Consider the following 6305-nt stretch of genomic DNA (forward strand, 5'->3'; position numbering starts at 1 on the left):
TCACATGGTTGGATGAAGCTTGTTGGTGATGGTTGTGGTCAAATGTTTGTGGACTTGTGGAAGAGTACTTGATCAAATTTATTCAAGGCACCATGAATTTAGTAGTTTATATTTGAAATCTCTTGTTAGCAAGGACCATATAGTGCTTGTAGTATAAGTAGCAGTCTTATTAGCATACTTGTATCAGAATCCCTCTCCTCAAAAGAATTGTATCAGAATATGATCTTGTAAAAGGTTCTAACGCAGCCCATAAGTTCCCCGAAGTTTATAAAAAACCATGATGAATGAAGGTTAAGCCCTAATCCTACCGGAGGATTGAATACAAATCCTGATTCAGATCTAAATTTTAAGTCCTTTGCAATCAAATTTTCCATGTAACATGTCCTGAGATGCATACAAAGAAGAGAAATGTATGTATGTATAAAAGAAACGTGACTATAGAAACAGCATTGAAGAACATAAATGTCACTTCATTATTTTTCAGACTAACCCCCATGATAAGTGTTCTGTAGAATCCAAAAGTTTCGATACAGCAGATAAGCAATTCTCCTATCTTATATGTACCATCTCCAGTAGATTAACAAAAAATCATTGCCCATCTACCTATTTGACAGGATGCCAAACAAGATGTTGGAAAGCTAAATCTAATCCATGAACGATCCTAAGTCCAACTATTTTTTCAAAATAATATTTCTGACAAACACGAACATTGCAGATCAAAACAATCCACATTAGACATCAAAGACCATCCTACCAAAACTATGGTGAAATTTGTCATGCCCCAAACCCATTACTCGGGAGGGTCATGTGATTGACTTGAGTGATGGGTGTGATCTGGGTGATGGGTTCAGATCATGGCAAAACTTAAATCTAAATATATTTCTAAGAAAAATTCCACTAGCCCAATCTGATTGAGACTTAAACCAGATTCCCAACCAATCACCAAAGCAAAATAACCAAACCAGTCAAAAAAAATAATGTCACAAAGCAGAGTTCCCGTCCAGACTGTTTATTTGTGAAGAAAACATTAAATAAAGAATTAAGCTTGCTTTTTCATGGAATTTAGACATGAAGGATTGAATAGTGTGGGGGGAATTTAATATGATGGGTGGAAAACCTAGTGTCTTGAAAAGATGGCTCAATAGAACAGCTAATAAAAGTTGAAAAAGAAACAGTCAAACAGTTGAAGTGATAGAAAACTCACTTTTTAATTTATTTTTCCCCTCTTGTGGCTAAGAAGTTGGTTTTGTGGGTAAGGAGGCAAGGAGGCTTCTACCTGGTTACAGCTGAGAATAGAAATCTAAGCATTTTGAGGAAAAAATCAGAAAAAAAAACATTAAATTTTATGAGGGAAACCTAGCACAATATAAAAACTCCAGCTAGAAATTGAGAGAAGGTGTGCGTTGGTGCAGCGATGAGGTTGCTTCATTGTGATCGGGAGGTCACAGGTTTGAAATATGGAAGTAGCCTCTCCACGTGTGGGGGTAAGGCTGCGTATATCTGACCCTCACTAGACCTACAATGTTGGGAGCCTCATGCACTGGGCTGCCCTTTCTAGCTAAAAATTAAGACAACAAACAAGCAAGTTAGAAATTCCTAAGTTATAATTCAAAGAGAAGAAAGAAAACTAACAGATGAAGCAATTTCTTGCCAAAAACACTAAAATCAATGTTGTTGAGATAAAAAGTTAGAACAAAGGAAGCAACTTTATGGGCAAATCTGGTCAAAAGCATCTTGTACTTTTGGGTGCAATTGGGACCAAACAGCGGTAAAGAAGCAAGAGCGGCAATTGATCCTCAAGACTATGCTTAAGGATCAAGCTATGCTGGAATTGATGCATTAGTCGAGCATGGAGGATTAGGATGACAGGCTTAGGGAAGGGAGAGAGGTTTCTTTTGGGGGTGAGCTTGTCAAGAAGCCGAGGGAAGAGGGATGAGACTCGCGAGGGCGGAGGTATTAGGGAAGTGTGGAGAGGTTGGGAAAAAATCAAACTGACCAATACAAGCCCTCTCAAGCCGTAATCACTTCACCATATTTATGAAGAATCCATTTCTAGAGGGAACCCACTTCCAATGACTCACGAGTGACCAAATGGCCTGAAGTACCAACTCCTTAAAGTAACTTACATCCTCCATCTCCAGCAAGCCAAATGCAGCCCCAAAAAATCAAGGACCATTCTTTTGTTTGACAACTTGTAAGTGACAGTTAAAATAAATTTGAAAGCAATGTTCGTAAGAGCAAAAAAGATATTGTTGACATATATACAACAAAATTTCTAGAAAAAATGAGTATGCTAGATAATTTCTTGATGATTATATTCATTGCTGTTCAAAATTGTTTGAAATGAATCATGCATGATTAATTGATAGAATTTTCCTTATTAGGTTAATTGAGATAATTACACTCTTATTCTTTTTTATTGTCCCATCAATTTGCCATACATGAGAGCATAATGCTAGGTGTTTTACCATATTCATTTGCTAAAGCAATAGCCCATCACTTGTCACCTTGTTTGCTGTTGGGGTGGCTGTAAATTCAATCTCATCAAGGTAGTTTGAGAATATTAGATGTGAGTTTGAATAGTGCTGTGCAGAGTCCAGGATAAAACTAAGTTGAGATTTCTAAGCTCAATGTTTGGATTGAGCCTCGACCTTTTTTTCACAAAGCCTCAACCAGCCTACCCTTGCAAGTGGATGGGTTTTTCATGTTTGGATTGAGCCTAATCCAAGCTACTCCTCTACTGGCCTTTATGGCTTAATGTGCACTTAAACGATGTCTTTTCTTCTTGACCATTTGTCGTTTACAATGCAATGGTATAGCTTCAGTGTACAAAAGGTGGTTTTTCCTGGCATAAAGAAGGCTATGAGAGAATATGGACAATTTCTCCAGAAGAAACAATAGGAGAAAGGGGTAAGTGATGGATGGATGAATGCTTAACTGGACTTTTATTGTTTGAAATTAGCCGCCTTGGGGTGTGGGGGGGGGGGGGGGTTGTGTGTGCTTGCCTGTTAGCTTTTTGGGAAATTAATGCAGACAAACATTCAAGTGCCTCATTGAAGAGCCAAGCTGAAACACTTATTTCTCACTTGCTTGAAAAATGCTTGAGTAGGCCTTTCTACATAAGGTCTTTATTTTTGTCAAAATGATTTGGGCAAACAGTGGTTGGAGTAGACTCTTCAGACATTCTTGACTTCATTTCAGTCATGGAGATTTTCATCCAGATTGTCGCTTATCAATGAATAGTGCCTACCATTGGGTTAATTGATATGGGATGTGGAAAGGATCATACATGTTCTTTTTGTTTGGAGCCACTTATTTGGTGAATAGACTCTTTAGACATTCTCGACTTTATTTTAGTCATGAATATTTCCATCCAGATTGTTGCTTATCATGAATAGTGCCTACAACTAGGTTAATGATATAGGATGTAAAAAAGAGAATACATGTTCTTTTTGTTCAGTGCCACTAATTTGGTGACTACTATTTTACAAGTCTCATGGTTGGGAGATTTAATGCTGTAGAGAGCATGCTCATTTATTGGTTAAAAACAATGAGGGCCAGTTTGGATGATTGGACTGAAAATCCTATGGGATCTGTGGGTTATGAGCCAATACAACCAGCAAGATCATAGGATTACAGGTTGGGTTAGGCCTATATTCATAAATACTCAGGAATAGCTTTAGAGTGGGCTTGTCCGAATACCATACTATGATCTATTAGCTGGTTGTACTGGCCCAACCCATGAATCCCATAGGATTTTCAGCCCATAAACAAGCCCTAGATGTGTGAACCTAGGATTGTAAGCAAGGTTTACCATCTCGATATCGGATTCTGTATCAATACCATTCTATTATAGTATCGGTATGGGGTTCGGTACATATGATAGTGCCGTACAGGTATGGTATGCTGTATTGGTACGGTACGCTGCATGCCAGATGGTGCTGGTGGTATGGAAACCTTGGTTGTAAGCATAGGTTGGTTACCTAGCTGGAAAGAAAGAGTGAGGACAATTTATTAGTGGTGGTTCATGGCTACACACAAATGGTGCTTCTTTTGGTATTGTTAGGTGATATGTTGCTTTATTGTTTCTGTTATAGCCCAAAACCTAATTCAGCCCACAAAAGCCCAAAACAAAAAAAAAAAAAAAGAAAAATAGAGTAAAACCGGGAAGAAGACTCACGGTAGGAGTCTTCTTCTCCGGCGAAACCCAGGCAAAATCGGACTCCTAAGACCCCTCGAAGTCCTAGGGTTCCCTATAAGAATACCCCCTCCCCCTTGAGATCGACCATCGGCCTCTTCTCCCTCTCTTTCTCTCCGATTTTCTCGAAGAAGAGCCGCGGGCACTGTTGGGTTTCTCGTCGTGATTTCTCGCCGGTGAGGTCACCGGAGGCCGGGGGTGAGCCTTCCTTTCTTTCCTCTCTTCCTTTCCTTTCTTTTCGTATTTTTGATTGAGGCTGTCGGCGATGAGAGTCGCCGATTTCTGGTCGGGGAAAGAGACCTCTGTTTTGGTCTCTTTTCCATGGATTTTTCCGGCACCGGCGATCGAAATCGATCGCCGGCCACGCTCCTCCGTGACCGGGGGAGTGGCCCCCATCGGCCTCCGGCCTCCGCTGCGGCGGTCGTGGCCTGAACGGCCCGGCAAAAGAGGGGACGCCGGTCCCCTGTTCCAGCACGGGAAGAACCAAGAAAAAGAAAAGAAAAGAAAAAGAAAAGAAAAGAAGAAAAAGAAGAAAAAGAAAGGAAAAGAAGAAAAAGAAGAAAAGAAAAGAAAAGAAAAAGAAGAAAAAGAAAAAAAAAAGAGAAAAGAAAAGAAAAGAAAAGAAATAAATAAATAATAATAATAATAATAAATATATATATTTATATATATATATATGAACAAATAAATAAATAAATAAATAAGAAAAAAAAGAAAAATGATAAGAGAGAAAGTTTCTCTCTCTTCTCTCAGTCTGAACCCTGACTTTCTCTCTCTGGAATTGGACTTTCTCTCTCTACTTTCTCTCTCTAGAATTTTTTCTCTCTAGATTGTTTCTCTCTCTTGATGGATTTCTCTCTCTCTAAAGTTATTCCTCTAGGATTAACAAAGTGGAAGGCTTCATCTGATGATTCTGATCGAGTTTAGAGACGAGTCTGATTTTAAGTGAGGTTTTGATTTTGGGATTTGTTAGATTTAATTTTGAATTAAAATTAATGTAAAAATATAATTTTGGATAATAGACACGGAAGAATCTCCTAGAAGTTAGTCGATCTGTTCATTCAGTGCTCTGTGAAAGGTAAGTAATGAATCATCTTCTCGAGATATTTCATATTTATTCTGAAAATAAATAATTATTCTCTGAAATTATGCATGATTTATGAAATTATATTTTGAAAGAAAAGTGCTTTTGAAATATTATGGTATATCGATTTATGCACATGTTTAGTGAAAGATTATGATATATATTATGGTACAAAGTATTTTGATACAGATCGGATTTATGCTCTCAGCCTAACTATGTTTCAGTGGGCTCCGTCAATGGGGATTATACGTTGGTACTTAGTGGACCCTGCTAGTGGGGTTGTGCGCTGGTGTTTGTGGACCCTACCAGTGGGGGTTGTGCGCTGGTATTCTGTGGACCCCGCCAATGGGGGTTAAACGTTGATCATAGTCAAGGCTGTTGAGTTACGAGTGTTTTGAATCGAATCAGATTTATAATTATATTATATATGAATATTTGAAAATATTTGATTTGTATTAAATCAGCATGAAATATACTCTTATGTTTATTTGCAACATTATTCTTGAAAATTACATAATATCTGAAATATCTAGTTGAGATATTTATTACTTACTGGGCTGTCTAGCTCATTACCTTTCTTTCTAATTTTCAGATTTAGATAATTAATTTTGAGCGTGGGAAGAAAAATTGGGACAGAGCTTTTAGAGGCGAGATTTAGCATTGTCAACTTCATTGAATTTAGATCTATTGTTTTAGTAAAAATTTTATTGGATGTAAGACATTTGATTTAATTACTTGAATTTATAGTTGAATAATAATAATTATTATAGTTGAATAATAATTATTTGAATTTATTCCGCTGTGATGCATTGATATCGTGATGAGATGCTTTGCATGCTTATGGAGAGAGTTCTTCATGAGTATGCGGCGGTTGCCGCGACCCTCGATTCACAATCTCGGGTCGGGGGCGTGACAATTAATATGGTATCAGAGCATAAGTGGATAAATTATGACACATAGAATTTGATATAGTATGACTGTAGGTGGGTAAACATTAAGAATATTGGGACGTTAGAATATGAG

Source organism: Elaeis guineensis, chromosome 3 (genome assembly GCF_000442705.2).
Source record: "Elaeis guineensis isolate ETL-2024a chromosome 3, EG11, whole genome shotgun sequence".
NCBI lineage: Eukaryota > Viridiplantae > Streptophyta > Magnoliopsida > Arecales > Arecaceae > Elaeis > Elaeis guineensis.